Source organism: Aquarana catesbeiana, linkage group LG01 (genome assembly GCF_042186555.1).
Source record: "Aquarana catesbeiana isolate 2022-GZ linkage group LG01, ASM4218655v1, whole genome shotgun sequence".
In the NCBI taxonomy this organism is placed as follows: domain Eukaryota; kingdom Metazoa; phylum Chordata; class Amphibia; order Anura; family Ranidae; genus Aquarana; species Aquarana catesbeiana.
The window spans coordinates 505800462-505817570 of record NC_133324.1 but is presented as its reverse complement, the minus strand read 5'-3'; the positions used below and the strand labels follow the sequence as shown (position 1 = coordinate 505817570).

Here is a 17109-nt window from a genome sequence, read left to right as displayed (position 1 = left end):
TTCCGAAATTTGAATTTCACATAGAATTAATTCAAATTATATATAGTATTTTCATTATTATTATAATATTTTCAAATTCAGTTAATGTTTTTTCTAATGTGGTAGGATTTTTTCGAATTTAATAGTTTTTTTTGAATGTGGTAGAATTTTTTCGAATTTGACAGTTTTTTTCGAATGTGGTAGAATTTTTTCGAATTTGATAGTTTTTTACGAATGTGGTAGAATTTTTTCGAATTTGACAGTTTTTTTCGAATGCGGTCGAATTTGTTCGAATGCGGTCAAATTTTTTCTAATTCGAATACGAAACCAAACGAATTCCGAAAACGAATGTAACAAATGCAACTAATTTAACTAAACGAATTTAGTTAAATAACGAATTGAAACGAAACTAAACTAAACAAATTTTTTCATCCTGCACATGTCTAGTTCCCTCCCCGACACAAATTTCCAGCTAATTTTTTCTACTGTGTTAAGCCTCATGCACACGATTGGACTTTATACAAACTTTCCTGTGGATTTCTGTACAAAGGGCGTTGGCCGTGAACTTGTTAAGCATACACACAGTAGGACTTTTTAGGCAACAAACACGAACGTAATGCAGTTTCAACGTACTGACGACACTTCAAAAGAGGACTTCAATTCTCCGGCGCCACCCTTTGGTCAACGTCTGTATTGTTGCCTGATCTTTTGCATTGGTTCTGAGGATGTGTGTTTGTACTTTGTACTAAAGTCTGATGTTTTTGTGTACACACGATCAGACTTGCCGTCGTCGGACTTTTGTTGCCGCCAAGTTTGTCTGTTCACACAGCCAACATTTGTCTGATGAAAACCGAAAAAGTTTGTCCGATGGACACGGTCGGATGTTGCCTTAAAACAGCTAATTTGCATGTTTGTTTTCAAAGAGTCAGATCATGTGTACGGGCCTTTAGAGAGATTGACAGAAGTTATCATGCTGATAACAGAGTAACGGAGCAGCAGAAAGACACGGGACTTGGGGCTTTGGAGAGAAATAAGTAAACACTACAGATATATGTGCCCAGGTCCAAATTCATGAATGGGGTTTACATCCACTTTAAAGATTGGTAAGCTGCAATATAATACATTTTTGGTTTTGAGTTACATAGTTACATAGTCACATAGTAGGTGAGGTTGTAAACAGACACAAGTCCATCAAGTCCAACCTATGTGTGTGATTATATGTCAGTATTACATTGTATATCCCTGTATGTTGCTGTTGTTCAGGTGCTTATCTTATAGTTTCTTGAAACTATCAATGCCCCCTGCTGAGACCACCGCCTGTGGAAGGGAATTCCACATCCTTGCCGCTCTTACAGTAAAGAACCCTCTACGTAGTTCAGGGTTAAACCTCTTTTTCTTCTAATTTTAATGAGTGGCCACGAGTCTTGTTAAACTCCCTTCTGCGAAAAAGTTTTATCTCTATTGTGGAGTCACCAGTACAGCATTTGTAATACCACTTTAACCACTTCAGCCCCGGAAGATTTGGCTGCTCAATGGACAGGCCATTTTTTGTGATACGGCACTGTGTCGCTTTAACTGACAATTTGGTGGTATTTGATTGCCTCTGCAGTTTTTATTTTTGAACTATAAACAAAAGAAGAGCGACAATTTTGAAAAAAACACAATGGGGGTTGTTTACGAAAGGCAAATCCACTTTGCACTACAAGTGCAAAGTGCACTTGAAATTGCACTTGGAAATGTAGTCGCTGTAGATCCAAGGGGGACATGCAAGGAGGATAAAAAACAGCATCTTAGCTTGCACATCACTGGATGATAAAATCAGCAGAGCTTCCCCTCATTTCAGATCTACCCCTCAGATTTACAGCAACTGCACTTGCAAGTGCACTTTTAGTGCAATTTAAAGTGCACTTTGCACTACAAGTGCAAACTACAAGTGCAAAGTGGATTTGCCTTTCATAAATAACCCCCAATACATTTTACTTTTTGCTGTTATAAATATCCCACATTTTTTATCAAAAAAACATACTTTTTCCTCAGTTTAGGCCGATATGTATTCTGCTACATATTTTTGGTAAAAAAAATCCCAATAAGCATATATTGATTGGTTTGCACAAAAGTTATAGCGTCTACAAAATAGGGAATAGATTTATTACATTTTTATTATTATTTTTTTTTTTACTAATAATCGTGGTAATCTGCGATTTTTATCAGGACTGCAATATTGCGGCGGACAGATCGGACATTTTTGACACATTTTTGGGACCATTGACAATAATACAGCGATCAGTGCTATAAAAATGCACTGATTACTGTATAAATATCACTGGCAGGGAAGCGGTTAACACTAGGGAGCGATCAAGGGGTTAACTGTATTCCCTCAGTGTGTTCTAACTGTATGGGGGATGGGACTGTCTAGGAAGAGAGAGAGAGATCGGCGTTCATACTTAGTTATGAACACATGATCTCTCTCTCTACTCTCCTGAGAGAACTGGGATCTGTAAACCCACAGATCCCGCTTCTTGCTCTGTCATGAGCACTGGCATCGGCTCCTGGCACACGCTGCGGGCCTGCGCGTGCAACCCTAGTGGCCAAAAGACGAAGCGACGTAAGGTAACGTCGTTTCGCCCAGCCGTGCCATTCTGCTGCAGTGAAACTGCGGCAGCTGGTCGGCAAGCGGTTATGGCGGTTATGGCCATTATGGTGACAGTGGGCATCTCTAATGGCTCAATGTAAAAAAAAATGATGATGCCATACTGCACCGGTGACAGTATGTAAAAAATAAAAAAAAATTATTTAATTTCTTCATTTTGCAAAAAATTGTGACAAAATAAATTAGAACTGCTGCCAGGTTCATCCGCCTCACAAACCACTCAGTGTCTGCTATACCCCAAGATACTAACTATAACTTACAAAGCCACCCACAACCTGGCCCCCAGCTACATCTCTAACCTAGTCTCAAAATACCAACCTACTCGTTCTCTTCGCTCCTCCCAAGATCTCCTGCTCTCAAACTCCCTTGTCACCTCATCCCATGCTCGCCTTCAGGACTTCTCCAGAGCCTTTCCCATCCTCTGGAATCCTCTACCCCAATCCGTCCGATTTTCTCCTACTTTAGCCACTTTATGCACTATTGCTACGATTGTTGTGGTTGGTAACTATTACGGATGTTAACCCTTTCATGACTAAGCCTATTTTTGAAATTTGGTGTTTACAAGTTAAAATCCGTATTTTTTGCTAGAAAATTACTTAGAGTTCCCAAACATTATACATTTTTTTTAGCAGAGAATCCAGAGAATAAAATGGCAATTGTTGCAATATTTTTTATAACACGGTATTTGTGCAGCGGTGTTTTAAACGCAAATTTTTGGAAAAGTGACACTTTCATGAATTTTAAAAAATCCAAACAGTAAAGTTACCCCAATTTTTTTGTATAATGTGAAAGATGATGTTACGCCGAGTAAATAGATACCAAACATGTCACCTTTTATAATTCCACATACTCGTGGAATGGCGACAAACTACGGTACCTATGAATTTCCATAGGCGACGCTTTAAAATTTTTTTACGGTTACCAGGTTTGAGCTACAGAGGAGGTCTAGGGCTAGAATTATTGCTCTCGCTCTGACGATCGCGGCGATACCTCACATGTGTGGTTTGAACACCGTTTACATATGCGGGCGCGACTTCCGTATGCGTTTTCTTCGCTGCGCGAGCTTGCGGGGACAGGGGCACTTTAAAAAATGTATTTATTTATTTATTTATTTTTATTTATTTTTTTACTTTAAAATTGTGTTTAAAAAAAAAATTTTTTTTTTAACTTTTATTGCTGTCACAAGGAAAGTAAACATCCCTTGTGACAGTAATAGGTGGTGACAGGTACTCTTTATGGTGGGATGGGGGGTCTAAAAGACCCCCATCCCTCCTTTACACTTCAAAGTATTCAGATCACCGAAAACGGCGATTCTGAATACTGTGTACTTTTTTAAATTCGGCGCCATTGGCAGCCGAGTAAACGGGAAGTGACGTCGCTTCCGCGTTTACAACTAGAAGGCTGGAACGAAGCCGCTCACAGCTTAGTTCCAGCCCGCCCCCAGCCGCCGATCGCACATGAGGCCCGGTAACAGCGGCGGGAGGCGGCGGGAGGGGGGGATGTCCCCTCCCGCTCCTCCGGTATAACAACTGAGCGGCTTTTAGCCGCATCGGTTGTTATACACGGGTAGCCGATCGCCCGCTGGAAACAACGGTACTGGGATGATGCCTGCAGCTGCGGGCATCATCCCGGTATAACCCCGGAAAGCCGAGTACGCATATCTGCGTACGGTCGGCGGGAAGGGGTTTTAAAGCTGAACTCCAGGATTAAATAAAAATTACCCTCGCAGTGCCCCTCACCCTCATCTCCCCATGTACTGCAAGGGTTAAATGCTTGTTAAGTCTAAGGCAGGGGTAGGCAACCCTTTCAGCATTGTGTGTTGAAAAATATTTCAAGATAATTGAAAGTTAAAAAAATATCAACTTCACACTCCCAATCATGAAAAAAGAATTTATACTGTAAACGCTGTAAATTAGGAATGCACGGACACAACTTTTTTTAGCAACCGATACTTTTATAGCACACCCCTGTAGGGACTGCTGATGAACTTGGATCTCCCAGTCCTGCACAGCCAGGCACGCTGAATTTTCACAAGCACCCAGAGTCAGGAAACAGTCTGTGACTTTGTTTTTTTATTAGGGGTTAATAACTTTGTTAGGGATTGGGAGGTAATGGGATGCCCACTTGACTTCAGTAAAATTTCAACAACTTCAGAGACATTCTTCCTATGTACAGCTATATACAGTCTCCTATACTTTTCTCCTGCACACACTTGCTTGCTCCAGCTGAATTACTGTAGATGATCTGACAGGCTTCCTTTCAGATTTTAGAAATTGCCCTTTACAGGCAGGGACTCGCAGCCCCTTCTGGTGTAGCAGAAATTGCAGTGAAATAGCTTGTAACTTCTCCTTTGTGGACACTGATCCCAGCACCACCTCTTCAGGCACTGCCAACCCACCTGGCTGGAGCTGCCCCTTTACTAGCCCTCCAGGCTAACTCTTACACCAGTCCTCCCGACTGACTCAGGGAGACTGGCTATATATGGCAGTCTCTCCCCCTTGTTAGTCCCCAATAGGGATGAGCCTAACACCCCCCTGTTCGGTTCGCACCAGAACATGCGAACAGGAAAAAAGTTCGTTCGAACACGCGAACACCGTTAAAGTCTATGGGACACGAACATGAATAATCAAAAGTGCTAATTTTAAAGGCTTATATGCAAGTTATTGTCATAAAAAGTGTTTGGGGACCTGGGTCCTGCCCCAGGTCTGGTATGGATATTAAGGGGAACCCCGGCCAAAATTAAAAAAAAAAAAATGACGTGGGGGTCCCCCTAAATTCCATACCAGACCCTTCAGGTCTGGTACGGATTTTAAGGGGAACCCCGTGCCAAAAAAAACGGCGTGGGGTCCCCCCAAAAATCCAGACCCTTATCCGAGCACGCAACCTGGCAGGCCGCAGGAAAAGAGGGGGGGGACGAGAGAGCGCCCCCCCTCCTGAACCGTACCAGGCCACATGCCCTCAACATTGGGAGGGTGCTTTGGGGTAGCCCCCCAAAACACCTTGTCCCCATGTTGATGAGGACAAGGGCCTCATCCCCACAACCCTGGCCGGTGGTTGTGGGGGTCTGCGGGCGTGGGGGCTTATCGGAATCTGGAAGCCCCCTTTAATAAGGGGACCCCCAGATCCCGGCCCTCCTCCCTGTGTGAAATGGTAAGGGGGTACTTACCCCTACCATTTCACTAAAAAACTGTCAAAAATGTTAAAAAAAATGACAAGAGACAGTTTTTGACAATTCCTTTATTTAAATGCTTCTTCTTTCTTCTATCTTCCTTCATCTTCTTCTTCTTCTGGTTCTTCTGGTTCTTCCTCCGACGTGCTCGTCCAGCATCTCCTCCGCGGCGCCTTCTATCTTCTTCTCCTCGGGCCGCTCCACACCCATGGCATGGGGGGAGGCTCCCGCTCTTCTCTTCATTTTCTTCTCTTCTTCTTTTCTTCTTTTCTTCTCTTCTTCTCTTCTTCTCTTCTTCATTTTCTTCTCTGGGCCGCTCCGCATCCATGCTGGCATGGAGGGAGGCTCCCGCTGTGTGACGGCGTCTGCTCGTCTGACGGTTCTTAAATAAAGGGGGACGGGGCCATCCGGTGACCCCGCCCCCCTCTGACGCACGGTGACTTGACGGGACTTCCCTGTGACGTCACGGGGAATGCCACAGGGAAGTCCCGTCATGTCCCGTGCGTCAGAGGGGGCGGGGTCACCGGGTGGCCCCGCCCCTGTTATTTAAGAACCGTCAGACGAGGAGACGCCATCACACAGCGGGAGCCTCCCTCCATGCCAGCATGGATGCGGAGCAGCCCGGAGAAGAAAATGAAGAAGAGAAGAAGAGAAGAAGAGAAGAAAAGAAGAAAAGAAGAAGAGAAGAAGATGAAGAGAAGAGCGGGAGCCTCCCCCCATGCCATGGGTGTGGAGCGGCCCGAGGAGAAGAAGATAGAAGACGCCGCGGAGGAGATGCTGGACGAGAACGCCGGAGGAAGAACCAGAAGAGCCAGAAGAACCAGAAGAAGAAGAAGATAAAGGAAGAAAGAAGAAAGAAGAAGCATTTAAATAAAGGAATTGTCAAAAACTGTCTCTTGTCATTTTTAACATTTTTGACAGTTTTTTAGTGAAATGGTAGGGGTAAGTACCCCCTTACCATTTCACACGGGGGGGGGGCGGGATCTGGGGGTCCCCTTGTTAAAGGGGGCTTCCAGATTCCGATAAGCCCCCCGCCCGCAGACCCCCACAACCACCGGCCAGGGTTGTGGGGATGAGGCCCTTGTCCTCATCAACATGGGGACAAGGTGTTTTGGGGGGCTACCCCAAAGCACCCTCCCAATGTTGAGGGCATGTGGCCTGGTACGGTTCAGGAGGGGGGGGCCGCACTCTCGTCCCCCCCCCTTTTCCTGAGGCCTGCTAGGTTGCGTGCTCGGATAAGGGTCTGGTATGGATTTTTGGGGGGACCCCACGCCGTTTTTTTTTTTTTTTTTTTGGCACGGGGTTCCCCTTAAAATCCATACCAGACCTGAAGGGTCTGGTATGGAATTTAGGGGGACCCCCACGTCATTTTTTTAAAAATTTTGGCTGGGGTTCCCCTTAATATGCATACCAGACCTGAAGGGCCTGGTATGGAATTTAGGGGGACCCCCACGTCATTTTTTTTTTTAAATTTTGGTTCGGGGTTCCCCTTTGGGGAATTCCCATGCCGTTTTTATCAATGAACTTCTATGTGTATTGTCGGGCGGCAATGCAATAGCCGCGAGTAGTTTTAAATGGGTTTTTTCCTTCGAAATGTCATTTTGCTGTCAGACTGTTCTAAACACAGGAAACATGCGCCCCTTTACAGGCATACTATAGACACCCCCCAGCTACAAAATTTAAAGGGATATTACACTTTTATTGTTTGACTTTAAGCATTATTAAAATCACTGCTCCTGAAAAAACGGCCGTTTTTAAAACTTTTTTAGCATTGATCCATGTCCCCTGGGGCAGGACCCAGGTCCCCAAACACTTTTTATGACAATAACTTGCATATAAGCCTTTAAAATTAGCACTTTTGATTTCTCCCATAGATTTTTAAAGGGTGTTCCGCGGCATTCGAATTTGCCGCGAACACCCCAAATTGTTCGCTGTTCGGCGAACTTGTGAACAGCCAATGTTCGTGTCGAACATGAGTTCGACTTGGACTCGAAGCTCATCCCTAGTCCCCAACAGTGCTGATCTACTCACTCTGTCCTCTCTTGCTCTGTGCCTCCAGTAAAGACTCCTTCTGTATGTTGTAGAAGGATCCCTCCAGCACCCGAGCTCTGGCCCAAGGTAGCACACCCCCCCAAACTAGGGGACACCCCTGAGGGACACCGACAGCCTCCTCAGCACTCTACCTCCATCTTCCACCCAACTGCCCCTGCTGGCATGGCCCATTACTATTTATGGAGTGGTCTCAGCCCCCTGCCAGCCCACTGCTGAGGATTGGCCAAGGCTCCATAAATATTCAAGACAGCCCCTAACCTCCAACCTTCTAGACCAGGGGGAGGCACCAGAGGTCTGTCAGGATGAGTTATCCAGCCCTGGTCTCTAATAACCCTGACCCAATTTCCTGGCTCAGGTTATTCCTGGCCAGAAACATATGCTTTTCTCCTACTCTACTTCTAGCACACACTAGAGGGTCCTACTGCACTATGCTTTTCTTCTTCCAGCACTACAATTTTCTTTTTAGTATTAATTTATGCCTCTCACCTCCTGCCCCTGAGCCAAGCACCAATCGTGTTTATCTACAGAGCCTCACATGTAAGTCCTGCATCAGGAGGGAGAACCTAAAAGTGTACAATGTGTGTGCCTGCTCCTCTTCCCCTTCTTCTTCTCCTGAGCACTGCTACCATCGCCAGGATTGCCCATGTTCCAGGTGGCCGGAGGTAGGTGACTACGATGGCCAGGGATTGGCGCTGCTTTCCTTTGGCTATCAGCAGGGAGGAGGAGAACCAATCTGTCACATCCTCCCACTCACCAAGCTGTCAGTGCAGGTTAGGGAGAGCCCTGGGATCTACAAGGACCATAGGAGAAGTGGAGTCATACCACACCTCAGCCACTGCATCCATGGGCGCTGACATTTTCTATCATGGGGCCTTCTACTGGTCAGTCACACATATATATGTGTGTTAAATTACAATGTTGCAATGCATTTTGTAAGAATCAATGTGTATTGGAGTCATCCATATATTGGACAAGGATTTGGCACCAGTCTTTTATGGTTAAAAGGTGGTGTTGTTTGATTCTATAAATCTCTGTCTATCTCAATATATTTGAGTGCAGTATTAATGTAAGAATTTAATGGCATAAAAAAATGAATACTTACAAGAAAGACAAATTAAAAAGGCTCATCTGTGAGTAGGCAGTGTGTATCTTCCTCAGTTTCCAGTCCGGAAGTTGTTATCAGCGTTGTAGGGCTGCAGATGGAGGCTTGTAACTTGTCTCTCTTCCTGTGGCCGTCAGGGAGAAGCTGAGACTGGCGTGGAACACACAGAGGAGGTGCGTGAGCCTTTTTAATTTGTCTTTCTTGTAAGTGTTCATTTTTTTATGCCATTAAATTCTTACATTAATACTGCACTCAGGTGGCGCTTCCTTTTCTCTACCCCCTCTTGCAATACCACAGAGCCAGCTCTCTGAGGACAGCTGCCGCCTTTAGGACCAATCATTCCACTAGCCAGCCCTTCACATCTTGTACGATCAGAGACTATATTAACCCCTGGACTGCCACTACTATGGCCATGGACTTTATGCCTGGCTAATTTTATATACCCCCAGGATTGTATGCATCTTCTGTATAAGCACTTACAGTTATTATCATCTTTATCTCAATATATTTGGTTAGGTATATATTTCTTATAGCCAGCAATGTACACGAGATGGGGACAGCAAATTACAGGGCATAAGGCAATATTATATTAACATGAAACATATTACAATACATTTCATAATAACACTAGACATCATATTCTTATTACACCTTTACCATGATAACAGATGGGCGGGTGAGAATTACGGCAGTTACCTTCCATATTTGGAACCAACCAATCACGAGATGGTAAACTTGAGGAGAGGGAGGTAATCATCCAACAATTACATTGCACCCTACAAAAGGAGAAACCCACATGATTGAGGAGACCGAGAACCACAGATCCACACGCTGACATACACTCTCTGGATGATCACAAGCTTGGTAATAAGTGACCACTCCCCATCTCGTTGGACGTTGCTGTTAGGACAAATCGAAAATACATTCTTTCCTTTTAAACAGTGGTGAGATACTGACCATATAAATATTGATCAACTTTTTCTTCCCAAAATTATAGGAATCGTATTTTACTGTTGATATTTTAATCTTATCAAGTACTGTGTGAAGGGTAGTTTAGTATTTAATAATTGTCCCACATTATTTGTCTTGCCATGTGTTGAAGCCATGTGTGAGTGAAATTAAGATCAACCTGTATTGCAACTAGATTGGCTATTGTGGTCCTAAGGAAATTATTTATTGTCCAATCCAATCTGGTAGCCCTGTTAAATTAAGACTTCGTTCAAATTGATAATATCTATCTGTTGGCTCCTCAAGACATATTTTGACTTTCTTCCGAGTGCCAAGAGATATTGGGGGTTATTTACAAAAGGTAAATCCACTTTGCACTACAAGTGCAAACTACAAGTGCAAAGTGCACTTGAAATTGCGCTGAAAGTGCACTTGGAAGTGCAAGTGCTGTAGATCTGAGGGATAGATCTGAAATGAGGGGAAGCTCTGCTGATTTTATCATCCAATCATGTGCAAGCTAAAATGCTGTTTTTTATTTTCTTTGCATATCCCCCTCGGATCTACAGCGCCTGCACTTCCAAGTGCACTTTCAGTGCATTTTCAAGTGCACTTTGCACTTGTAGTGCAAAGTGGATTTGGCTTTTGTAAATAACCCCCATTGTGTTTTTGTATTTAATGCGTGGTTAACCACACCCTTTTTAACATAGTCGATTGGGGCTACCCTAGGGTTATTTGGCAAATATTAAAGAAAATAGTTTTATTGTTGCGTTGATGTCTTTGGTAATGTTTATAAAAAATATTAATCGCCAGACATTCTGGTTTTGTACAAAGTTGTATAATTATACTTGTATATTAATAAAATGTATTTACTTATTAATTTATTTGGGAGATATTTATACATTGGTAAGAATTCCCCATAGATTAACAAACTCAGGAAATTATTGTGGTATATTACTGATTGTCTGTACAAAGTTCATATTTTTTAATTAACTGCCATAAATGGCTGGAGGCACTGCAATTCATTATACGTAGATTCAGACATTACCCTTTTATTTATCATGTGCCGTTCGTCAAAACACTTAATTTATTTAAAATACCCCATACTTATTATCATTAAAATGACATACCACACTCACAATAACATGCATAGCACATGCCATGAACTGCAACGCATGTACCAACACTTCATGTGCAAAAATATTTTTTTTTGCATACAAAAAATAAATGTCTCTTTAAATATACACATAAGTGACATGACAGAATATCATAAAAATAACACAACAAATATAAAGTCCTAACAGATGAAATTCCCACAATATTTGTGAACAAACTGTGAATGTGAACAAAGATCAGCGCATTGCACAGATAGACGTACCCTCACCTTAAAAGACGGATCTAACTGTATTACACAGAGGTCAAATAGCGCTTATATGTCTCACACACACTCTCAATGATTCTGTTCGAAATTCTGACCATCCGCTTCCACGTTCCCAGATGTTTCTTAATATGGCACTCAGGGAACACAAGTAGGGGGAACGCCATAGTTTTAAAACCATACCATTTTATTAAATAAAAAAATGCACTCACAGGATATCTCTTTAGGGAAAAGCTCTCATTCAATAACATGGAAATATGACAAGACAGTGATCCAAGATAGCGCAGAGGCTCCACCTAACGTGATGACATCATGAAAATCATGGCCCACTGATGTGTTTCATCCATACCGGACTTTCTCAAAGGTTGCTAATATGTAATACAGTAATACTAACGTGTAATACAGTTAGGTCTATCTTTTAAGGTGAGGGTACATCCATCTATGCACAGTTCACATTATTATGAAGATTTAAAGTCATTGTGAAGATGTTTTAATACATCGTGGCATTTTCCTCTGTTGGGACTTTATATTTCTTATATGTTATTTTTACATTCCCCAGGCAGGGAATGTATACTTCCTGCCAACTTTATTCTCAAACCCACGCTATCACATGGCAAAGGTTCTGGTTCTCTTGTTTACCTACAGGTTTAGTGCAATATCCTGTTTGGGGAGGGCCATTTCTCACCCCCCCCCCCCCAAAAAAAAAAAAGAGAGCTACAGTAGCTTTTGAACCAACACAAACTTAGATTCCATACACACTATTAGAATTAGATTTTCTGCAGATTTTTGTCTTCAGATTTACCAAAAACATATAATATGAGGTCAAACCTTAAGAGTTTCAATTTGTATGCAATCAGGCAGGCCCTTTCACTACATAGTTTTTGAAAATCTGAAGACAAAAATCTGCAGAAAATCTAATATTGTGTATGGGGTCTTAATCTGATCCAGTTATAGGACTACATCTTTCTTACATGTCCAAAGGCAACATTTGTTTTACATATTTATGACAGCAAGAGCTTGTTCTTAATTGCATTCTTAGCATATTTGAATTGGTTATACATTAATACATTAACAAAAAAAATGTATTTATTGTGAAATAGCAGGTTCATCATATAAAACATATCTTTCTGGGGAAAGTAAACTAATAAGATGCAACCCATTGTCCATGTGCCAGGAATATCTTCAAAAGTAGCTACATTTTTTGAGCAGGTAAAAGTTCATGTGACCTTTGTTTGAGTGCTTAGAATCATTGTTATGAGAATCTGAGTTTCATGGATGCCGGAGAACAGTGTCCATCAAACAGAGTATGAGAACTGTTGCCGATTACGCCATTGAATTCTGTACTCTGGCAGCAGAGGTTGCTTGGAACAATGAGGCCCTCATGGCTGCTTTTTGTCATGGTCTCTCGGATACCATCAAGGATGAGATAGCAGCCCGAGATATACCCACTGAGCTGGAGAGGTTGATCACGTTTGCCATCCTCATTGACTCCAGACTCAGCGAAAGACTCCCTTTTAAGGAGCGCTTGTGGAAGCCTCCTATACATTTGTCTCCGAACTTTGCAGTTCCACCCTTGCCTCCCTCACCTCCTGGTACCGAGTCGGTCTGTGAAGATGAACCCATGCACTTGGGCTTCACGCGTTTCTCTGCAGATGAGAGAACCCTTAGGAGGAGGGAGAGATTGTGCCTTTATTGTGGCTAGGCAGGTCACTTTTTGAAGTCTTGTCCTACCCGTCCAGGGAACGACCCGAACCTTGAGTAATAGTAGGAAAAAGCACATGTAAGAGAGATATATATGTGCTGCACACCCCCGAAGCAATGTAATAGCAAAAAAGGAGAGTTTCCCCGATGGGGCTTTGGACAGCAATATCATATGATCAAAAATTGTCTGAAATGGGTAACCAATGAATGCATTTATTAAAACAATAGACAATAGACATATTGTGATATAGTTTGCATTATAACATGTAAAGGGACTGGCCAAATGGTACAATACATATTCCCCAACATGGGATTGACAAATTTACATGAAAATGTATACATTTTTACATATCCAGACTGTAGAAGGTATTAAACACTGACGCGTTTCAACATATCAACGGTCATCGTCAGGGGGATAGTTGGTAAACAACTTCAAAATTTAAGAACATATCATGAATCCAGTTAAAGGACTAGGATGGCGATATAATTACCGCTAGGAGGTGAAGGGAATAATCACATGGCCAGAACTGTTAACAGCCGTTGATTGATCCGGAGGACCCCATATTTGCCCACTGCCTTCCCAGAGCGCATGGATCCAGGCTGAGAAGCTTACAAGGAGCCACATTGCTAATGCCCTCCAGGTGAAGGGGAGAGTCCACACCTGCAACAAACACCCAATCAATCATATTGAATTGAGAAAAGTGGGTGGATTAACTTACAGCACATAGGTAAGAGTGTCGATGGGGTTATAAACATAAAATGTATGGTCTAACTGCAATCATACCATAATGGTTAGTATGTATTCATCAGGTATCATGAAGTCTCATAAACATAATTAGAAATGTGGCTGAACCGTAATATGATAAGAAAATCAATAATATAGTTAGGGGGTTGTTAGAAATATGTGGTGTGTGGAGTGAGTGGGTGAAAGGTGATATAATGTAGGGAATAAAAAAAACCTGCAGTGAATAAGTGAAAAAAAAATCAAATATAAAATAAAATATAATAAAAAGCCAGCTAAGTGCTGGCTGAGGTGCCATAACAAAGTGATAAAATGTGTGCGCAGTGTCAGCCAACAGGTGTTGGAGTGGAAGTGAAGGCAAAAAGGGACCATCAAACAATCCAAAAAAAGGTGTGTGAAGGACCAAAAACAATAAAAATATATGAATGTAAATCTAGTAATATAGTTAACCTTATGCCGCAATGTGGCAGGTGTAGTAGGGAAAGTAATGTTTTTAGTGACCAAACTGCAATGGAGCAAGAAAGGTAGAGACTTAGAACCAGGGAGAATAAATGCTGCGCCATCCATTCTGGTCTGCGTGGAGTCATGATTAGACTCACAGGCAGCCAGTCATGGATATATGCCTGCGTGGGCAATTGGGTGAGTGAACACAGGTGCTGACCTCCTCCCCCCAGAGTGATGGCATCCGGGCCGCTGAATGAGCAGCCCACGTGTGGCTCCTCCGGCGTCCCGGAAGGCAAATGCCCCGGCTACTGCCATCATCTCCGCCGCAAGCCGTGAGACGTCGCGGCACATGCGCGCCCCGCCACGGCTAATCCGGAGTGATGCAGGGTTGCCGCCAGCAGGGTGAACCTCATAGCAGCGGATGAGGGGAACACTCATCCGTCAACCAGAGCATGGGGGAGAACGCGGAGTGAACCACATCTCCCTCACACTCGCCCTGCCAGGAAGCCAAACAAAGGACTAGGACCCACGAGGCCGACAGGGGAAGCAAGGGCCCACCAGGATCAACAGCGGACATATTCTATAGTGTATGAATGATGCTGTTAGATACATTATGCACAATAAATACAGGGATAATGTAAATAAAGTAATAGAGTTTGTCATTAAGTTTATACAGGAGCTGTGTGACAGTTCAATGACCCAAAATCCTACCATGTATTTGAGAGCGGATAGTGGTTAAATATCCGTTCTACTGCAATACAGGAATCTAGGATAGATTTATCCTGATGCATAGAGTGGTGAAAGATATGGTTGTGATCTGTTCCCCCATTAAGAGGTATGTTTCCTCAACAAGAGGTTTAAGAAATTGTCACCCCCAAAATGAAGTTCCTTTCACGGACAGACCTTAGGTGGCGTTGTTCCGTCCCCAGTTATCCAGAATGATATACCCCTGGTTTCGGTTACCCTTTTTTGGGCTGAGTCTTCCATCGAGATACAGGCTCTAATCGACTCTGGGGCTGCAGAGCAGCCCCAGAGTCTGTTCATTGATGCTGCCTTTGTATCGAAGCACTCGATTCTGCTGCAGCTGCCTGACACTCCACTTGCCATTGAGGCTCTTGACGGAAGAACTCTACGGCCTACCCATGTGAGTCATGAGACTGTTCCATTGTCCATGGTCGTAGGGGCTCTTCACCATGAGATAATCCAATTACAAATTATTTCCTCAATAAGTTTCCGCTGGTTATTGGTTATCCTTGGTTACAGAGGCACAACCCCTCTTTTGATTGGCTCCGTGCTGAGGTTCTCTTCTGGTCGCCATAATGCAGTAAGACATGCTTCCAGAAGGTAGCCAAGGTCCTGTACACCTCTTCACTCTCCTCCCTGCCGGAGGAGCACCGCAATTTTAGCAATGTCTTTGAAAAGGTCAAGCAATTGGTGCCATACTCCCTCGTGGCCGGTTTTACCTTTGTTGGTCTTGGAGGATAAGACCATGGAGGAGTATGTTGCAGACGCACTTTCTCGAGGTTTCATCCGCAAATCCTCATCTCCTGCTGGTGCTGGTTTCTTCTTTGTGAAGAAGAAGAGTGGTGAACTGAGACCTTGTATTGATTATAGGTGTCACAATCGTTTCACGATTAAGAATGCTTATCCGATTCCCTTGATTACGGAGTCATTTGACCGCCTCAAGGGAGCAACGGTTTTCACAAAGCTTAATTTGAGAGGGGCATACAATCTTGTGAGGATTAAGGAGGGTGCCGAGTGGAAAACTACGTTTAATACCAGAACAGGCCATTATGAGTACCCGGTTCTCATTCTTACTGACCAAGAATCTCACATTCTTGTCTGAGGCTAAACGCCTCTCTCCCAGAAGGGCACGATGGGCTCTTTTCTTGTCTAGTTTCAATTACATTGTCTCATTTTTACCTGGTACTAATGCTGCGTACACACGATCGGATTTTCCGGCAGAAAAGGTCAAACGGAACGAATTTGTCGGACATTCCGATCGTGTGTGGGCTTCATCTGACCTTTTCTATCAAAAAATCTAACAGACCTTAGAGATAGAACATGTTTCAAATCTTTCCAACGAACTTGATTCCTATCGAAAAAAACATTTGTCTGTATGCTAGTCCGATGGACCGAAAACGACGCAAGGGCAGCTATTGGCTACTGGCTATTGAACTTCCTTTTCTAGTCTGGTCGTATGTCATCACGTTCGAAATGATCGTACTTTGGTGGGATCGTGTGTAGGCAAGTCCGTTTCATCAGAACTCCGTTGGAACTCGAAAAGTCCTTCGGAGTTCAGTCCGACGAGAAGTCCGCTCATTTGTACGCGGCATAAGAATGTAAGGGATGACACTTTGTCACAACAATTTTCCTCCACTTCCAAGGTGGAGTCGGTTCCGGTCCCTGTTGTTCCTCCTGATCGTATTCTGGCTATGGTTTGCACCAGTCTCACTTCTCCTTTGGGTGACAAAATTCTTGCTGCTCAGGTCTATGCTCCTCCTGAGAAACCTTGTGACCGCTGCTTTGTCCCAGAGAGTCTCTGTACTGCCATGCTCCAGACTTACCATTCTCCCAAGGCTGCTGGCCGCCCTGGGAAGAATCAACTCTTTTGGGCCATTTCCCAACAATTCTGGTGGCCTAGTCTAGGTGCTGATGTAACTGCCTTCGTAGCTGCCTGTTCCGTGTGTGCTCAGAGTAAGAGTCCACGAAACTTTCCAGTGGGCCTCCTACAACCCATACCCAATGGAGAGAGGCCCTGGACCCACCTATCTATGGAATTCATTGTGGAGTTACCCAACTCCCAGGGCAACACAGTTATCCTTATGGTGGTTGACCGGTTCTCGAAAACGTCCCATGGTATTCCACTTAAGAAGTTGCCTACTTCTAAGGAACTGGCTTCCATTGTTGCTCAGGAGATCTTTCGCTTACATTGGCTACCAAAGGT

At 43.5% G+C, this 17109-nt stretch overlaps 1 protein-coding gene across 1 annotated transcript in view; it reads left to right on the top strand.

Moving 5' to 3' along the window:
- Positions 1–9069: 9069 nt before the first annotated feature.
- The window catches only part of INSL3 (insulin like 3), a 144259-nt gene continuing 136219 nt past the window's right edge, over positions 9070–17109 (top strand). The window contains exon 1 of the transcript XR_012235191.1: positions 9070–9125. The gene's annotated coding sequence lies outside the window, so the exon portion shown is untranslated. The remainder of the gene's footprint in view (positions 9126–17109) is intronic.